This window comes from Eschrichtius robustus, chromosome 1 (genome assembly GCF_028021215.1).
Source record: "Eschrichtius robustus isolate mEscRob2 chromosome 1, mEscRob2.pri, whole genome shotgun sequence".
Taxonomy (NCBI): domain Eukaryota; kingdom Metazoa; phylum Chordata; class Mammalia; order Artiodactyla; family Eschrichtiidae; genus Eschrichtius; species Eschrichtius robustus.
The window spans coordinates 37,910,254-37,929,254 of NC_090824.1; the positions used below are offsets into that span (position 1 = coordinate 37,910,254).

Below are 19,001 nucleotides of genomic sequence, written 5' to 3' on the forward strand. Positions count from 1 at the left end.
GTGATAATACAATCTCGAATAATATACAATGTGCGTGCCTCCTGAAACTGGTCACGTTTGACATTTTAATTACAGCACTATTTTTGTCAAGACAGCAGCCAGTTCTGCTTCATGTCGTATCAACACTTGATTTATGTTAAGCAGAGACAAAACAGTATAGATAGCTGTTAAGTTTAGGGCACTTTTCAAATATCCTCGAATGGACACTAATATGCAAATCAAAGACCATTTTGTTTTAAAGGCAAAAAGCCAAGACTTAGTATCCGCTTAGTACGTTAATTACGAACATCTAGCAGAGAGCCAGGCACAGTAGTGGAATGTTTGAAACACTAGTATTTATCTTTACAAACATACATGAAGTCTTTCCAGTTTTCCTAAGTGTCCTTTGGCTTTAATGGTGCTGATAAGTGAAAGGATAACAAATCACAACGGAACACATGAAAACCACAATAAATGTCAGCAGTTGTTAGCAACGAAGAGCTCAGCGACAGCCATAGGATCTTTGCGCCCGGTACTACAAATCCCAGGGTTCCCTGGGGGTGGAGGCGGAGTTACATTCAAATTGACAGCTTTTTCAGCCAATGACACAGCCAAGCAAAAGACCGCGAGAAGGTCTGAGTCTTCCACATTACAACGCTCAAATCATACGAGTTCTGAGCGTATGTGGGTGTTTCAGGGCCCGATTCGAACTACTAAGTATTTCTCACCCGCAGTCAACATAGCAATTCCCTACCCGAGTCTGGCTCTGCGGGAGTACTAGCCTCTAAACGCTGAAAGGAACTCACGTCACCCTATGTCAACGGAAGGACCCATTCGTCCGAGGAAGAGGCGGAACTCGTTTTATTCTTGCCCTTTATTGGCCACGCAGCAAGGAGACCTAAGCTTTCAGCACAAACGATAAGTCGTTAAAACTTCCGCTAACGTAACGTAAAGGGCAGTGCTGTGCAGCGCTATACGGAAGCTGGGTCTACGCAGGCGCAGATATCTTGCATTCGTCCAATCCGGAGAGAGACCATCCCCTGGCGCTTCCTCGCTCCCCCCGCCCAACCTCTTTCCCTTCCCCTGGGCTATGGCCCGCCTCTCTGCTGCTGACCAGTCCTCTGCATCCTCCTTTGTGCGTTTATCCAATCAGAGAGGTGGAGGGTGGAGTTCCGGTCGACCGGCCCGCGTAGAGGCTGTGCTGCGAGTTCTCTCCTGCAGCAGGTGTGGGCTCTCCGGTGAGGTATATTTCCAAGACCTGCGTTGGGCAGGTTCCTGGGATGGGCAGCTCTCTAGACGGGCAACGACAGTGCCGGTTGACTGTAGAAAGCCGAAGCCGCTGAGCCTGGAGCACGAGGAGCAGAGGGAAATGGGGAGGAGCTGGGAGGAGAGAACCACGTGTTGGGGCTTCTGGTGCAGTTGTCGGAGCCCCTGGGTCATGCCCATGCTGTCCCTGCCCCACGGGCCTTCCAAGGGTTAGGTTGGTGTCGCCGAAGCCGCCCCCAGCACTTCTCTGGGTTATTCTTGGGTAAAAATAAAGCGCCTATTCGTCAAGTGTTCAAGGAGAGGTAGCCAGGACCTATTTTTCACCTACCCTCATTCCCTTCCCTCGCATTCTTAAATTACGCACCTCCTGGGCTGGTTAATTTTCGGGGTCAGAAAGCAGATTTTCCTTTGGGAAGAGACGTGCTGGAGTGTATAGTACGAACTCTGAGACTAGCTACTATGATAAGCACTTTACGTGTATTATCTCATTTAATCCATACAGCAACATCTAAAGGGTTAGGTACTGTTACGGTTCTCATTTTCATGCGAAGAAACAGATATGTTAAGTTACTCGTCCACGTGTTCTCTTCAGCTTTTCTCTGACCACTTAATTGAGTGTGACATTCGGCTTCCATGCACGTAAAATTTAAATATGGTATTGCTTGTAAAATGTTGGTCTTGTTTTCCTTCCTAACTTGAAGTTATTTTAGAAGTTAATACAACATACGTAGAAGTAAATCAATTGATGTCATCGAGGTAAAATGATCTAGTAGAAACACATCAGAGTAGGAGCCATTTACTAACCTTTGGGCAAGTCACCTGCTCAGCCGCCGCTTCCTCCACTGCAGAATTGAAATCAATTCCAGAGTTGTCTACTTCCTGGAGTCGTGAGGATCAAATGATATAATATGTATAAATTACTGATGTAAACTACATATGACAGTTTTCTGCTTTTCAAATTCTTTCCTGTGGAAGCTGGACTATCGTTAATATGCAATATATATTATAATTAAAATATTATATATATACACACATACAGTGGATAGCATGCAGCCTAGTACCACTTGAGTGTGAAATACCTCTTAAGCTTATGTGGCCCACTTATCTGCTTATCCAGGGTTCAGGATAGTATTCCTTGTGAATGCAGAAGTGGTACTTGTCTGGTTTGTATTCTTTTCTCAGACTGCTGTAGATAGCATAAAGCAAAAGTAGATCAGCTCATTTAACTGCTTTTCTGAGTTCTGATTACTTTGGGAGACTCTGAAGGGAGGTCCCATTTCCTTGCCTTTTTCAGCTTCTGGTAGCCTCTTACATTCCTTGGCTTGTGGCTCCTTCATTTTAAAAGCACATCACTTCAATCTCTGCTTCCGTAATCATATCACCTTCTCTTCCGTAGTCAAATCCGTCTGCTTTCATCTTAGTGGGGGCACTTGTGTTTATACTTAGGTCCCATCTAGATAATCCAGAATAATCTCTCCATCTCAAGATCCTTAGCTTAATTACAAAATCCCTTTTGATGTATAAGGAAACATTCATAGGTTCCGGGAATTAGAGCTTGGATGTTTTGGGGGTGCATTATTTAGCTTGCCACAAAGGGTATAAAGAAGGGTAAAACATATCCTATCCTAGTGCAGCTTAGAGTCTAGTAGGATATGCTGTAAGAGAAAAAAAAAAAATGACTTCTGGATTGCTGTGAAAAGACCCTTCTAAGTTACCATAGGTTGGTACTTCAGCTTTTCCCCTGGAAAACAGAAGAGGTAAATGAATATTCCTGTGATAATGTGGATACAAAGCCTGAATTAACCCCTTAGAAGAGTGAAATTTCTTTATATTCTAATCTTCTACCTTAAAAATTCATGTGAGTATTGCATTCAATTTCATAATATTTGTGTTTGATACTATTTTGAACTATTGCCACATCATAACATTGCTGTTCTACGGAGATAGACAGTTTATTTTGTGGCTTCTTATAATAGCCAGTTTACTATAGTCATAGGTGTGTCCCCTAGTTTAAGAAGCATGACCTCAGATGATGGGGATTTATTATAAGGAAGCCATTTATGCAACTAAATACGCTGAGTCTCATTGCTCCTAAGGCTAGAATATGCACTAGGCTTCATGGAGAACTGGACTGATAGTCCCTCACGATTGATATCCTCTAGTCCCGCCAGCAAGGAGATAGTAGCTCTGATGACTTCAGTTTTTTGTTGTATCTTCAGAAGAAGGTAATAATCTGTTGCTCTCATGTCTGGCTGGAATTAATAATTCTCAGGAGACAGAATCTGATGAGTTGGGTTTGTTACCATCCCACCCAGTACGGATATGTTGGAATAAGATAAAATACGAAAGAACCCAGCTTCAAGTAGGCATTCAGTATATAAGAACTACTCTGTAACAGTCTCTGTGCTTTTTGCATGGAGATGGAAGGGTAAAGGGCAAGGAGAAGCACATGTGGGACATTTCTGTGGGCCAGGCCTAGAAGTGACCTACATTGCTTTTTCTCAGGTTCTTTTGGCTAAAACTCTGTCACATAGCCACACCTAACCAGTCTAGTTGTGTGCCTACGCTAGTGATCTGCTGATGAGTTAGCAGTCTGCTACAATGGGCCATACCTGTAGCCAACTTGTTAAGACTTGTCCTCAACCCTTAGTTTCCAGCCTTTAGTTTCTTCACCCTGTGGACTCTGTTGGTGTCCAAATGCCTCTAGACAAACCTATTACACAAATTTCTTTTTTTGCTGGCTCCATACCTTTGCCATCATCAGGTCCACAAGAAAAAGTCTCACATCCTTTGCTCTATAAATAACAATGCAGTGCGATGCACCCATTTGTCCTTGTTCTGTTTGAGCAGGTATCCAGGCACAGTATCTTGGACTTTTCCAGGCATGGCTCTTGTATCAGCAGTCTACAGGGTACCAGATCAAGGTCTGAGTTTGACTGTAATGGCCTATATGGGAAAAGAATCTAAAAAAGAGTGGATATATGTGAACAGATTCACTTTGCTGTACAGCATAAAGTAACACAACATTGTAAATCAACTCTACTCCAATAAAAAATAATAATTTTAAAAAAGAAATTTTAAAAAAAGGTCTGAGTTTGAACCACTGTCATGCATGGTAAAGTGGGCCCAAGGAAAAAATTCTGTAATATTTTTCCACAAATAACTTATTCCAAAAAAATTCTTTATCAGCTTCTTTAGTGCTTTTATTCCCTCAAAGTGGTGTCAAGCTAATGATTACAAGACTAGTTTTAGGCCGTCCTCTTTACAAGTCCAATGTGGGTGGTCCGCCACCTAACTTAGGGCTGTGAGGGTATAGTACACAGTTTATAGCTACAACATTTTTATTTTTGTGCACTTAAGGTACAGTTTATTGGATGTTTTCTTGATAATTAATTACATAACTGATAATCCAAACCTAAGCTATTTCACTTATTTGTTAAATGTTCCTATTTGGTTCACCAGCCTTCTCTGTTCCTTGGCTGGGTAGTAATTCAGGTGAAATAGATACAGAGGAATGAACATTTAAAAAATTTTTTAAAGTAAATTTATTTATTTATTTTTGGCTGTGTTGGGTCTTTGTTGCTGCACACGGGCTTTCTCTAGTTGCGGCGAGCGGGGGCTACTCTTTGTTGTGGTGCGTGGGCTTCTCATTGTGGTGGCTTCTCTTGTTGTGTAGCACGGGCTCTAGGTGCGCGGGCTTCAGTAGTTGTGGCACGTGGGCTCTAGAGCGCAGGCTCAGTAGTTGTGGCATACGGGCTCTAGAGCGCAGGCTCAGTAGTTGTGGCTCACGGGCTCTAGAGCGCAGGCTCAGTAGTTGTGGTGCACGGGCTTAGTTGCTCCGTGGCATGTGGGATCTTCCCGGACCAGGGCTCGAACCCCTGTCCCCTGCATTGGCAGGTGGATTCTTAACCACTGCACCACCAGGGAAGTCCTAGAGGAATGAACATTTTTATTTTATTTATTTATTTATTTATTCATTTATTTTATTTATTTATTGGCTGTGTTGGGTCTTCATTGCTGCGTGCAGGCTTTCTCTAGTTGCGGCAACTGGGGGCTACTCTTCCTTGTGGTGCGCAGGCTTCTCATTGCGGTGGCTTCTCTTGTTGCAGAGCACAGGCTCTAGGCGCACGGGCTTCAGTAGTTGTGGCTCGCGGGCTCTAGAGCGCAGGCTCAGTAGTTGTGGCGCATGAGCTTAGTTGCTCTGCGGCATGTGAGATCTTCCCGGACAAGGGCTCGAACCCATGTCCCCTGCATTGGCAGGCGGATTCCTAACCCCTGCGCCGCCAGGGATGTCCCGGAATGAACAATTTTAAAAACTATCTTTGAAACAGATAATCTCTGGGAAGCTAGCATTTAAGTGATTGAGATGTATGGTAGTTAGAAGTGATTTTTTTTTTTACTTCCTGAAAAATAGTATTATTATAGGGTTACGTTATTTCACATTTATGCATTTAAAATTGGATTCAGTTACCTTGTTTGTGTGTGTGTGTGTGTGTGTGTGTGTAAGTAACTCCCTATCACTTAGCTTTAAATGCAGATTTTTCTTGGGTTCCAAGTTCATTTTGGCTGAATTAACTTGTTCATCATTTCAGCTAGATAACTTGTACATCATACAATAATGAGATTTTTAGCAAATCTCTTTACATTTTAACGACCATAAAACTTCATTATGTTTTCTACTGTATATTTTCCAAATGTTCTTGGCTGTGAAACAACTTGAAAAGTATAAAGCTTAAAATTGTGGCAGCATGATGTAATAGAAGAAGCACTTGGAGTCAGAAGGTATATCTAGACCATGCACAATATTTAACTTTTCTGAGCTTAAGTTTCGTATTTGTAAAATAAGAATAATAGTACTTCTCCTACTTAACTCTCGGAGTTGTGAGAAACAGATGAAATAACATACTATAGTCCTTTGAAAAATGTAATTCTTTCATAAACAAAATATAAGGTTATATTAAGTATCTGTTATACCTTAAAAGGTTCAAGTTTAGCATGAATTCTATTGTGAAATCCACTCGTTCAAGTGATTTTTTTTTTTTTTAATTTTTTTGCTGCTTCATAAGATGACTGGACCAAAAAATGATAAAAATCCTTTCTATCAAGTCTTTTAAGTTAATATTAGTGTTAATTAATATTATTTTCCCAATTTCATTCCTTTGGTGTGCTAACAGTACAATTTCATAGGAAAATTAAAAGAAATCTCTTCTTCCAAAGACTAATAACTTTTCCTGATAGTGTAGATTAGTTTACCATATCAGTTAATATATTTCTTTTTCATGTTCCTTTGTATTAGTATGTATGCTGAGGTAAGTGATGGCTCCATTCTCTTTGTGGACATTCATCCTAATCATTAGTACTTTTTATTGGCCTAAAAAAAAAAGAATTTCACCATTCCTTGAATTGCAATGGAGCTAGTGGTTAAGAGCACAGATCCTTAAACCTGACGACCTGAGTTGAATACTGGCTCCAATTATAACTACTTTGTCGGCTGTTAGGATTAAATGAGTAAATATTTGTGAAGTGCTTAAAACAGTGCCTGACAAACACTATTAAATAAATTCCTTCCTTAATGATTTTATTCAATATCATTCATCAAGTATTAATGTGAAATAATAGCTAAAAGAGAAAAAGCTCTAGGGGATGGCTTATATTTTAAATTATATCTTGTAGCTGATATTTTAAGTCTCTAAGCCTATAAATACTTGGAAATTTACGCATCCATTCAACTAAAATTTGCACTGGATTTCACATCATTGATAATACCACTGTCTTAAAAAACTTTGTTAAGGCCTTCCACATATTTATGCTTTATATATTTTAACTTTATGTTGCTTGGTTGTATGAAGTCATTTTGATTAGTGCAAATAAGAATTATAACAGGACTTCACATTTGAATGGCCATTTAAGAATGCTTTGTAAAGTATTTCCTTTATATCATTTGAGAGGCAGTATAAGAAAGTATTTAAGAGTGTGGGCTCTGAAACCAGTTTTGAGTTCCAATCCCTGCTATGCATTTGTGAGCAAAGTGACCTCTGGCATATCACCTACCTTTTCTAAGCTTTACTTCCTAATTATAAAATGGGAGAAGTAAGTGTACCTACTTTGTAGGGCTGTCTGGAAGGTTAAATGAGATATAATGCATATAAGGCATTTAGAACAGTGCCTGGATTATAACAAAAGTTCAGTATGTCTTAGTTGCTGTTAATGTCACTGATGCATACAAAAGTATCAGTAAACAGAACAAGTGGAAATGTGAGGCAACCAAGATTCAGATTGGATCTGTAATTTACTGAAGGTCACATGCAAGAAAAAAAGTAAGCCTCCTTACTTCTAGTGCAGATCTTTTCCCATAAAAATACTGCCTTCATTTCCACCTTTAACACCTTTCAGCTCACTCATATTGACTAGGTCCATCTCAGAGACACGTTTCTTCATTTTCCATTGTGTTTCCAATTCTTGGCTGCTTGTTAGAGTATTTTTATCTTGGTTCTAATTCTGTCAGACTGCTTCCCTTTCTTCATGAATCCTTCAGCCCTGCATTACTCAGACCTAAAGTTGTTAGCATTTATGACAGGCATCTATTTTCAAGAAAGGAAGAAAGAATAGATACTGAAGCTAAATTTTCCATAGTGGTTAGTTTTTGTTGTTGTTGTTTTTTAATTAATTAATTATTTAATTTTTGGCTGTGTTGGGTCTTCGTTGCTGTGCGCGGGCTTTCTCTAGTTGCAGTGAGCGGGGGTTACTCTTCGTTGCGGTGCGCGGGCTTCTCATTGTGGTGGCTTCTCTTGTTGTGGTGCTTAGGCTCTAGGCACGTGGGCTTCAGTAGTTGTGACGCACGGGCCCTAGAGCGCAGGCTCAGTAGTCATGGCGCACGGACTTAGTTGCTCCGTGGCGTGTGGGGTCTTCCCGGACCAGGGCTGGAACCTGTGTCCCCTACATTGGCAGGCGGATTCTTAACAACTGCGCCACTGTGATTTCATTAGCCTATCATTAATTTGTATTTAATGTAGCACTGAATTATTTTTGCAGAGCTATTTTATTCTTTCCAAACTTTCCCTTCCCCTGCCCCCACCCCCCACCCTGAGGTTGTAAAGTCAAACTGAAGTTATTTCTTAGGAACTAAGAAGGGAGCCTGAAAAATCACACAAATACCCTGAGCCATTCTAAAAATAGGAAGAATACAATTTTATGAATCATTGGGTTATTTTTTAAAATCTTGAAAATTATAATGTGGATGTATCTTTTTGGCATCAAAAGCATGTTTATATCATATAAGCAAAGCACATAGTATTTAGTGCATTATACTGGAATTTTGAGTTAGTTTGATCCCGTAAAGTATTTTGTGAAAGAAGAGTTGTATTTTGAACATACTGGTCTGAAATTTGGGTTTGTAGATCTAGTTATTAAATTGCATTCAAACCATCAGGTGTTTCCTGAATACTTTCTGCCTATAGGATACTGTGTAAGATGGTAAGGTGATGTTCCCAAATCCTAGCCCTTTCCTTAGCTTCCTCAGTTATGCCTTCCTGGTGCTTTCTATGATGTTAGGAGGTTGAGTGAATTTACCTCTAAACTGTGGTTATGGATGTTTTATCAATAGTGATAATATTATTACTATTTAATTTCTCCACAAAAGGGATAGCTGCTTCTAAAGCTTGGTCTGTGTGTGTGTGTGTGTGTGTGTGTGTTTCCTGTCTTTGACTGTCATTGTTTTACATCTATGTGTAGTTCCTTATCTTTGCCTCCTGCCTGCCTCTATTGAGTGTGTTATGTGTGTGTTTATATTTTTCTACTCCTCTCATGGGAAGTAGCATTTCGTGAGGTAAGCTGTGGAGTTAGTCTCAGGCTGGTGGAGGATTGATTGGAAAATATGGTTCCTGTCCTTAAGAAGTTTATACTTTATACTGGAGAAAGAAGCAAATATAAATATATAAAACATATAACTAGAGATAAATAACACTTTAGTATATTTGGTATATGATTGCTAAATGAGTAACAGTTGATATTTTGGCATTCAGAGGGAGTAGAAACTCACTTTAGGCTGAGTTAAGAAAGATTTTGTAGTACTGGTAGAATTTGAGCTATATCTTGAAGCATGGGTATTATCTAGATAACTCAAGAAAATGATGTAGGATTCTTGGAGAGAGTAGCAACTCTTTTTGCAGTTGTATTGTGGGGAAAATATTTTGCCTAGCCTATTAAAGTATTGATGAGTCTGGGCTTGCTATAAAATATAGTGTGTAATTCACATGTTCAGACATCTGCAGTTCATGCAGAAACAACAAAAGAATGTATGTCAGACTTTATAAAAATTAAGTGTTTCGTTTTATGTACTTAAGAAATGTTTGTGAAATCTATATTTGCTTTTATTTCTGATATACTGTCAATATTTTTTACAACATGAAGTTGGCTTCTAAGAATAAAACTCTCACATGATATTTCTCGTGTGGGAAGTAAGAAATTTACCCGTTCTTGACATCTTTGGCCAGGAATCAGATGTTAAGTCAGGTGTTTCCTGTCATGCTCTGTATCAGGCACAGCGGAGGTTACTGCAGTTGCAGGCGAGAGGTAATGGAAAACAGGAGGATAGTGGCAGGACAAACAGTGAGGAGAAGGATGTAAAGGGCGATTTTCAAGGTAGGCTTTATTAGCTAGGGGAGTCTTATCATTTGCCTCCCTTTAATCAAAGGTAATTCTGAGATTTTGAGCCTTGGTGACTGAGAAGATTGTGCAGTTAACAGAGATGAAGAATATATGTTTGAGTTACATTTTGAGTATATTTAATTTGAAGTTTTGGCAGCACGTTCAGGGGTAGAGGTCTAGGCAGACATTAGAAATATAGGATTGGAATTTTGAAGAGAGATCAGGGTTGAGGATAAAATCTAGGAGTTCACATAGAGGTAGGAATTTATATTGCCAGGTGAAGAGGAAAAAACAACTTGAGAAAATCTCAGTTATCCTGGGTGACAGTGGAAATTTATTCTGTTTAGAGACTTTGTAATTAAGTCCTGAATGATGTTTTTTGTCATTCTCTAATTTTTGCACCTGTTGCTTGATGGCAGTAGTCATCAGTGCCATGAACAAAGAAGGCAAGTATTAAAAAAGAATTTGGTAGCTTAAGTCTTCATGTTTAGTAAAGTTAAACTTGACAGTACATTATTTCCAGTCCTTTTTATCCTTCACATCAGATCTATACAGTAAGCGTGGAATTTTTTTTTCCTCTTAATATCCGGCTTTTGTAGCATGGTTCAAGAATTATGCCTTTTGTTGGTTATTTCTCTAATATCAGGATCTTTCACTGTGTTCAGAGGAAAGGAAATGAGTTTAGAACTTAACTAGATTCTGATCTTCCCGTGATATGGCACAAAGTGGTTAAGAGAGCTGGTCTGTCCTATTGAATCTTTACACGAATATAAAGCTATAAATATTTATGTTTAAAGGTTTTTACCACTGTTTTGATTTCTATTTCAATAGATCCCTTTTGGATACTCATCTAATTTGGAGTAATAAATAGTGAATCTATACTTCAAAATGTAAAAGAAGATATCTTTAACTATCAATTTATAAATATTTATAAACTGTTGCCTTTTGTATGAGAGATATGTGGACATGATTATAAGCTCTCCAGTATTAGGAAGCCTCATTCTGGCTTAACCTTATTTCAGGCACTGGTTAACAGTGGAAATTAAAAGAATTATTAGTATGATAAAGTGTTAAAGCATCTTTCTGTTTGGTGACTTTTGGGGAGAACATTTCATACTGTGAATTCACTGTAGAAGTATCTAGTCTGCTTGTCTCCCTGCCCCCCTCCCCCCCAGTGTATATATTCAGTTTGATGTCAGTTATCATGGTTAACAGCATGGGGGATATGTATATATATATGTAAAATCTAATAGGTTATTCTGCAAGTTTATCGTTTGACACTTGCATTTCTTTGAAGTTCTCTGTGCTAGCACTTCTTGGTCTTTCGGGCCAGGCATCATTCTGAGCACTTAACATGTAGTAATTAGTTTATATCTTATAACAACCCTGTTAGGTTGGAACTGTTAACCTCTGTTTAAAGAATAGGAAGCTGAAACACATAGCTAGTGAAGCCAGAATTTTTTTTTTAACATCTTTATTGGACTATAATTGCTTTACAATGGTGTGTTAGTTTCTGCTTTATAACAAAGGGAATCAGCTATACATATACATATATCCCCATGTCCCCTCCCTCTTGCGTCTCCCTCCCATCCTCCCTATCCCACCCCTCTAGGTGGTCACAAAGCACAGAGCTGATCTCCCTGTGCTATGCAGCTGGTGAAGCCAGAATTTGAACCCTGACAGTCTGGCGGTATACCCATTCTCTTAACTACTGTGCAATACCTATTTCTCTAAGCCTCAGTTTCCTCACCTAAACAGCAGTAATAAAAAGATTATCTTTTAGGGTTATTGGTAGGGTTAAATGAAGCAATGCATGTGAAGAGACTGATACAGGAACCTAGTTATTAATGATCAGTTAATACTAGCTGTCTATTGTTTGGTCACTTTTCTGAGGTTCTTCGGGTTCTTTTTTTTTCTTTGTCTCCTTTATAGTTTTTATTTTTCCTCTGCCCGTTCCTTTAACTGGTGTTTCAGGTTTCTATTCTTTTTTTTTTCCTAATTTATATTTATTTATTTATGTATGCATATATGTATGTATGTATGGCGGCATTGGGTCTTCATTTCTCCGCGTGTGCTTTCTCTAGCTGCGGCGAGCGGGGACTACTCTTTGCTGTGGTGCATGGGCTTCTCATTGCGGTGGCCTCTCTTGTTGTGGAGCATGGGCTCTAAGAGGGCCTGCAGGCTTCAGTAGTTGTGGCTCGCAGGCTCTAGAGTGCAGGCTCAGTAGTTGTGGCGCACGGGCTTAGTTGCTCCGCGGCATGTGGGATCTTCCCGGACCAGGGCTCGAACCCATGTCCCCTGCATTGGCAGGCGGATTCTTAACCACTGCGCCACCAGGGAAGCCCTCAGGATTCCGTTCTTGACCTGTTGTTTTATATCATTCTGTATAATTCCCCTTCAGGAGTTTCATCCAATTCCCTAGTTTTTAACTACTGCCTATTTCCTATAGTCTGATGACCCAGTTTTATACTTTCCTCCTGAGCTGTAAACTGATGTATCCAAATGTCTATTTTACATCCTCCCTTGGCTACCCCCATATGTCCCTCCAGCCTGATGTGGATAAAACTGTAAAAGGATTTTAATCTAAAATGGAATTGAAGGATATGGAATGGAGAATCTCACACTTGTCCTCTCAGAACAATGAAACTTGAAGACTGAGAGACTGATTTCCCATAAATGCCTGATTTACAAAGGAGTGAAACTTAACCTCTGACCAATGAATCTCTCCCTGTCTTTGAGCCAGTGAACCCTCTGCATGGCTCCAAGTTGGATCCTCCCCTTTTGCACTCCTTGCCCATAAATGCAACCCAACCTAAACCTTCAGTGGACTCACCTGTAGCTTACTGCAGCATGCGTGTCCCGAACTGCAGTATCTTTGCTACTCCAGGATAAACTCGATTTTCAGTAACTCGAGTTTGCCTCAGCTTACCTCTTTTCTTTTAGGTTGACATTACATGGTGTCATAAGTGATCTGAAGGCGCCAACCACTTGAACTTCCGGGATCAAGTGAGGTTCCTGCACTTGAGTCCTTTGCACTGTTTGCTTCTGTGAGTCGCTGTAACTTTCAGTTTGGTAAGTCTCCTCTCAGATCTCAAGCTACCTCCTTTTGGTTGAGCTGTCTTAACTTTATTCAAAATCTAGATAAAGACAGATTGTCCTTCTGGTAAGTACTCTTTTGTTTCTGATAATTTTATCTAGTCATCTGAATGTACTAAAGGTGGCCTCCCCCTTGGGGAATCCTAGCCAGTTTTATGTTAAAAAAATTATGGTCCTTCCTCATGTGCATGTTTGACTAAATAGACCAATCTTACAAAGGATAACATAGAACTCCAATTGTCATTTTGTGGAACCTTTGATCTCCCCAAACTTGTTTTCTTTGAACTAAGTTAGAAGACCATGGCTACAATATTAAGCAATCTGAGTGGGATTGTTATTTTAATTGGTATCTAGAGGCTACTAAACATTCAGGATTCTAAAATTGCCTCCTTATTGTTTCTACATTAACTGAAGCAAATAAACAACCAAAGATGGATAAAAAAGTTCCAGAGCCCTTTTCCTCAGTGCTAACCGAGGTCCTTTCTAACCCCACTGTTCCACCTCCTCTGTATCCCTCCTTGCCCCTTCCTGAGTCTCTCCTCTGTCTGAATTTACTTTCGTTCCTCACCAAACTGAGCCCATTAAGATCTTCTTTTTCAAAATGAGACCTTCTGAGCATCCTACTAAAAACTGCCCTAGATTTCCTACGCCCCATGGACAAAGACCAAAATTAGGGCTGTAATTAAGGATTTCCCCAAGGTAACTGAGGATCCCCATACATTTGCTGAGGAATTCAGTATTGTAACCCCAACCTACCAATGTAGTCTCTCTGGTCTCTATTAATTAGTTCATTTGCTTGTTGGAGAATGTCAGGCCCCACAATGGATTAAAACTGCAGGTTGGGGAAACCCTGAACAACTTCTAGGGTGTAAGCTAAACCAACCAGTAGTCCTTTTATATGGTAACCTCATCGTATAGCCAAAAGGCTGCACAGAACAATCCCTAGAGCCTTCCCCAAACCTGTGGACTGGAATAAAACTCAGGTATGCATCCAAAAGCCTGCCGAATCCTTCCATGACTATTACAACAAACTCCAAATTGTTTTCAATGAAAATTCTGGACTCCCCATAGATGTTGAGTCCACTCAGGTGGCTTTTTTTTTTTTTAAAAAAACGGTATTTTTTTTTTTTTAAACTAATTTATTTATTTTATTTATTTTTGGCTGTGTTGGGTCTTCGTTGCTGTGCGCAGGCTTTCTCTAGTTGCGGCGAGCGGGGGATACTCTTCGTTGCAGTGCGCGGGCTTCTCATTGCGGTGGCTTCTCTTGTTGTGGAGCATGGGCTCTAGGCGCGCGGGCTTCAGTAGCTGTGGCTCACGGGCTCAGTAGTTGTGGCTCTCGGGCTCTAGAGCGCAGGCTCAGTGGTTGTGGCGCAGGGGCTTAGTTGCTCCACGGCATGTGGGATCTTCCCGGACCAGGGCTCGAACCCATGTCCCCTGCATTGGCAGGCTGATTCTTAACCACTGCGCCACCAGAGAAGTCCCCACTCAGGTGGCTTTTAATTCCATGTGTATAAATGGCCTGCACAAGAACTTATCCTTGTTGGTCAAAAGAACCTGTATAGAATGGGAGACAGTGTTCACCCCTGACCTTGTCAATCTGGCTAATAAATTAGCTCACATCATAGAAGGTGACTCTAGAAAAAAGACAACTAAGATTTTGAATCTACAACACCAACGGATAGAAACTCCAAAGCAAATCCATCCTACAGGACTATGTCATTATTATAAAAAACCTGACCATGGAAAAAGGATCGCTACAAATTGAAATCCAAATAGTCACAACCTTCTAAGAACCCATGGCCAAACCCACCCCCAGTGATGGGACTCCAAGGACACACAGGGACTGTTCCTTGTTCTGCCATTAAATAGACTGGAGGAAACTACTCATACAGATGAGGGACAAATTCCTTACAGTTTTTTTTAAAAAAAAATTTTATTTATTTGTTTATTTATTTATTTATTGCTGCGTTGGGTCTTCATTGCTGTGCACGGGCTTTCTCTAGTTGCGGCAAGCTGGGGCTACTCTTTGTTGCCATGCGTGGGCTTTTCATTGTGGTGGCTTCTCTTGTTGTGGACCATGGGCTGTAGGTACACAGGCTTCAGTAGTTGTGGCGCACGGGCTTAGATGCTCTGTGGCATGTGGAATCTTCCCAGACCAGGGCTCGAACCCGTGTCCCCTGCATTGGCAGGCGGATTCTTAACCACTGCGCCACCAGGAAAGTCCCTCCTTACAGTATTAATTGACACAGGAGCTACTCTTACAAGTGCTGAACCCCACTACAATTAAACAGTCCCTTTCTTGGAGTAATATGTATGTTCAAATAGTGGGAGTCTTAAAAAAACTGCAATGTGTCCTTATTTCTCAGCCCATATTTTTTTGTCTGGACCTTTGCAAGATAAATGCCTGCTCCGAAACATTTACTGGGATGAGATTTTCTGGAGAAATACAATGCTGCCTTTTTTTTTTCTCTCTCTCAAAAGGCAGAAATATCCCTTGAGTTTGAATTCAACACTTAGGAAAATTTAACCCCTTTTGCAATTATTTGCACTCTACAAACCAAGGCAGTCCAAACTTTGTACTCATCCGCCCTATTAAACCTGGTATTCCCTAATCTTTGGACAAAATTCTTAACAGAAAAAGGCACAATTCATGGTGCCCCACCCATTATGATCCAGATTGACCGCACAAAACCTCTCCTAAGAATAAACAAATATCCTGTGAATAAGGAAGGTTTACAGGGCATAAGGCCCATTATAGAGGACCATAAGGCCCAAGGACCTATTATCCTTTGTGCGAGTCCTTGTAATACCCTTATTTTGCCTGTTAAAAAAACAGAATGAGGATGGAGATTTGTCCAAGATTGTAGGGCAATGAATAACATTGTAATTCTTTGCCGTCCTGTCTTTTCTAATCCCCATATGCTGTTGGTATCCATCCATACTGGAAGCAACTTTTACATTCTAGTCAACTTATACAGTGGGCTTTTAGTATCCTTGTTGAAAGGGGTAGTCAGTGTCTCTTTGCCTTTACCTGAGAAGGACAACAGTACATCTGGACAGTCATGCCTCAAGGCTTTACTGAGGCCTTCTTACTTCTCACAAGTTTGAAAGGCTGATTTAAATGACATAAAATTCTCTGGAGGCTTTCTTGGGCTAGCTGGTCATTGTCATAATTGGATCCCAAATTTCTCCTTAGTGGTTCAGCCCCTATATGCCTTACTAAAGAACACCAACCTGACCCCATTGTTTGGATGATCAAGATAGCTTGGCCTTTAAGATCTTGAAGGAAAGCCTAATAAATCCACCTGCCTTTGGACACCTAAATTATCAGCTACCCTTTTTCCTTTTTGTATATGAGAAGGAAGGGAATGCCCTCGGATTACTTACCCAAAAACATGGGGGCTATCACCGACCTTTAGGTTTCTACAGCCAACAGTGAGATCCAGTGGCCTGAGAATACTCCACCCCCACCCCTTGGAGCTATGCCTGCTTCCACTCTTTTAGTAAAGGCTACTGAAGAGATTGTTATAGGATCCTCCTTGATCATCTTTGTACCTTAGCCTGTTGAGCCTTTCTTAAATTTTGCACCACACTCAACACCTTTCAGCGAGACGTCTTACCACCTATGAAATCCTCTTACTAACCTCCCCTCATATGACCCTTATTCATTATAACAGTCTCAACCCTGCTATCCCTCTTCCCTCTTGCACTGATGAAATTCCCCATGTCTGTTTGACTTTGATGGATCACCTCTTGACCCCTCATGATGACTTAACAAGAAACCCCCTTGGTGAATGCTGATCTGGTTAATTGATGGTTCTTGCCTAAAAAGTGAGAATGGCAAATTCTGTGCCAGGTATGCAAGGTCATTGAGGCTGCACCCTTGCCTTCGACCACTTCAGCCCAACAAGTGGAGTTACATGCTCTAATTCAAACATATGTTTTAGCCAAAGGCAAGACGGCAAATGTCTGTACAGATAGTTGACATGCCTTTGGGATAGCCCATGACTTTGGAATTTTATGGAAGCAGTGGGGTTTCCTTACTTCTAGTGGAGTTAAGATTAAGAATGGCCCTTATGTCCAAAATTTTTTGGATGCCGTACTGCTGCCAGCAGCTCTAGCTATCATTAAAGTCCCTGGGCATTCCAAGTCTGATTTTCTGGAAGCCAAAGGAAACCACCTCACCAGTATTCCTGCAAAAAATGCCACCCTTCTGAGATCTATAAACCAAACCTCTGTCATGGTCCAGAAGGCTACTCCCCCTGGCGAGGACCTAAGGGAACTAGCCAGGGAAGTACAACAATTGGCCTCTGAAAGAGAAAAACAGAATTGGAAAGTCAAAGGCTGTTGGTACCATGAAGTAAAGGGACTCTGGTTTGGACCCAGTAATAAATTGGTCCTGCCAAAAAAAAATCTAAAATTTCCCTTTTTAACTACCATATATGACTTAAACCATTGGTCCAGTGAGAAAATGGTAACATTTATGAATCAATATTGGTGGAGAAACGTCGGCAAGGCCACAAAAAACACATATCTTGTCCTAAATTCAACCCAGAGAAGACTATCTACACTGCCTGGGGACATTTTGATTTACCCAGTAGACCATTTGAGGTCCGGCAGATGGATTTCATACAATTGTTCCTGTCTCATGGATATAAATATATTAGGCTAGTAATGGTGTGCATGTTTTCACATGGACTGAAGCATTTCCATGTAGAAAGGCAGCTGCCTCTTCTGTAGCTAAAGTCCTTTTAGAAAAGATTACTTCCATTTGAGGAACCTCCCTGGAACTCCATAGTGACTGGAGAACCCACTTTACTGGACAAGTACTTTCACAAATCTGTGCCATCTGGCCAGTTCTACAACATTTTCATTTTGCTTATCATCCTCACTCTTCAGGACTGGTTGAACATACAAATGGAATTATCAAGAACCATTGGCTGAATTAGTTAAAAATCTCCAGATACCTCAACCAAAAATATTTCTGCTGGTTCTTCTAAATCTTGGACCCGTTCCATTCAGGATTCATAAGCTCTCACCCTTTGAAATAATTATAGGACAGCCAACGCATTTAGTCCCTGCTTCCTTTGACCTACAAATAATAAAAGGGGATATATTTCAGTTTTGCAAAGGTCTAATTAAATCCATTGACAATAATAATGCTTTGGAGGAATAATCTTTCCACAGCATGATCCCAGGAGACAAAGATGTCAAACACCACACTTTGCAGCCTGGTGACTTCGTCTGTTGGAGAAGGCATATCCATAAAGTTTCCCTCCAACCTTGTTGCAAGGGCCCCTACCAGCTGTTGCTGACTAACCCCTGTGTCGCTAAGCTCCAAGGGATAGACTCCTGGATTCATGCGTCTCTTCTATAAAAGGGCCCCCAAACTTGAGTGGATCTGCAACCTAACTGGTGATTCAAAGCTAAAATTTTCTACTGAAGCAGATGACATCAGAAGTAGACAGCTTTCCCAAGATATCCAGACCAGGCCTATGTCATGCTGCCTAAAGTTCTAATTGCCCTTTCTTTGGCTTTCTTGCTGCTCTCTTTAGCTTTAGCGCATCCCTTGGCGCACCTTACCAAAACTCCCTGACTCTGCCAGCCTTACTGATTGTTTGATTTGTGCCAGAGCTAATAACATTCATGATGAACCTGAACTGGTAACCTGGCCATTAGCCTTAGAAGGATGGCGAAATCTGTCTGGCAGAGATGTAGGCTTTTCCTTTGGTAACTTTGAAGAGGTGCATGTTCTTCCTTGCAGCAAATTGGCACCGGACATTACAACATTCCATTGGGTGCCCCCTGCCCATAAAGGAATACCCCTTAATCAATCTGGACTCTTACCCAAAATCTTTCTTTGTGTTTCGAAAACATTTATGGTACTGGCACAACTCTGACCTCCCTCCCACTAAACACTTGTAACTATACAATTCTATATGATTCAGATGATCATGAATTCACTCCCTGCTGGAATCAAGAAGACTAAATGTCTCCTCCATTAATGTATCTCT

The 19,001-nt window shown here is 40.7% G+C and overlaps 1 protein-coding gene across 7 annotated transcripts in view; it reads left to right on the forward strand.

Moving 5' to 3' along the window:
* Positions 1-1,150: 1,150 nt before the first annotated feature.
* Positions 1,151-19,001, forward strand: part of WDR89 (WD repeat domain 89) — a 35,063-nt gene continuing 17,212 nt past the window's right edge. For 4 of the 7 annotated variants that reach the window (XR_011077021.1, XM_068565782.1, XM_068565860.1 and 1 more), the window contains exons 1-2: positions 1,151-1,222; positions 12,835-12,963. The gene's annotated coding sequence lies outside the window, so the exon portion shown is untranslated. The other 3 variants (XM_068565941.1, XM_068566025.1, XM_068566104.1) reach the window with 3 other exon arrangements.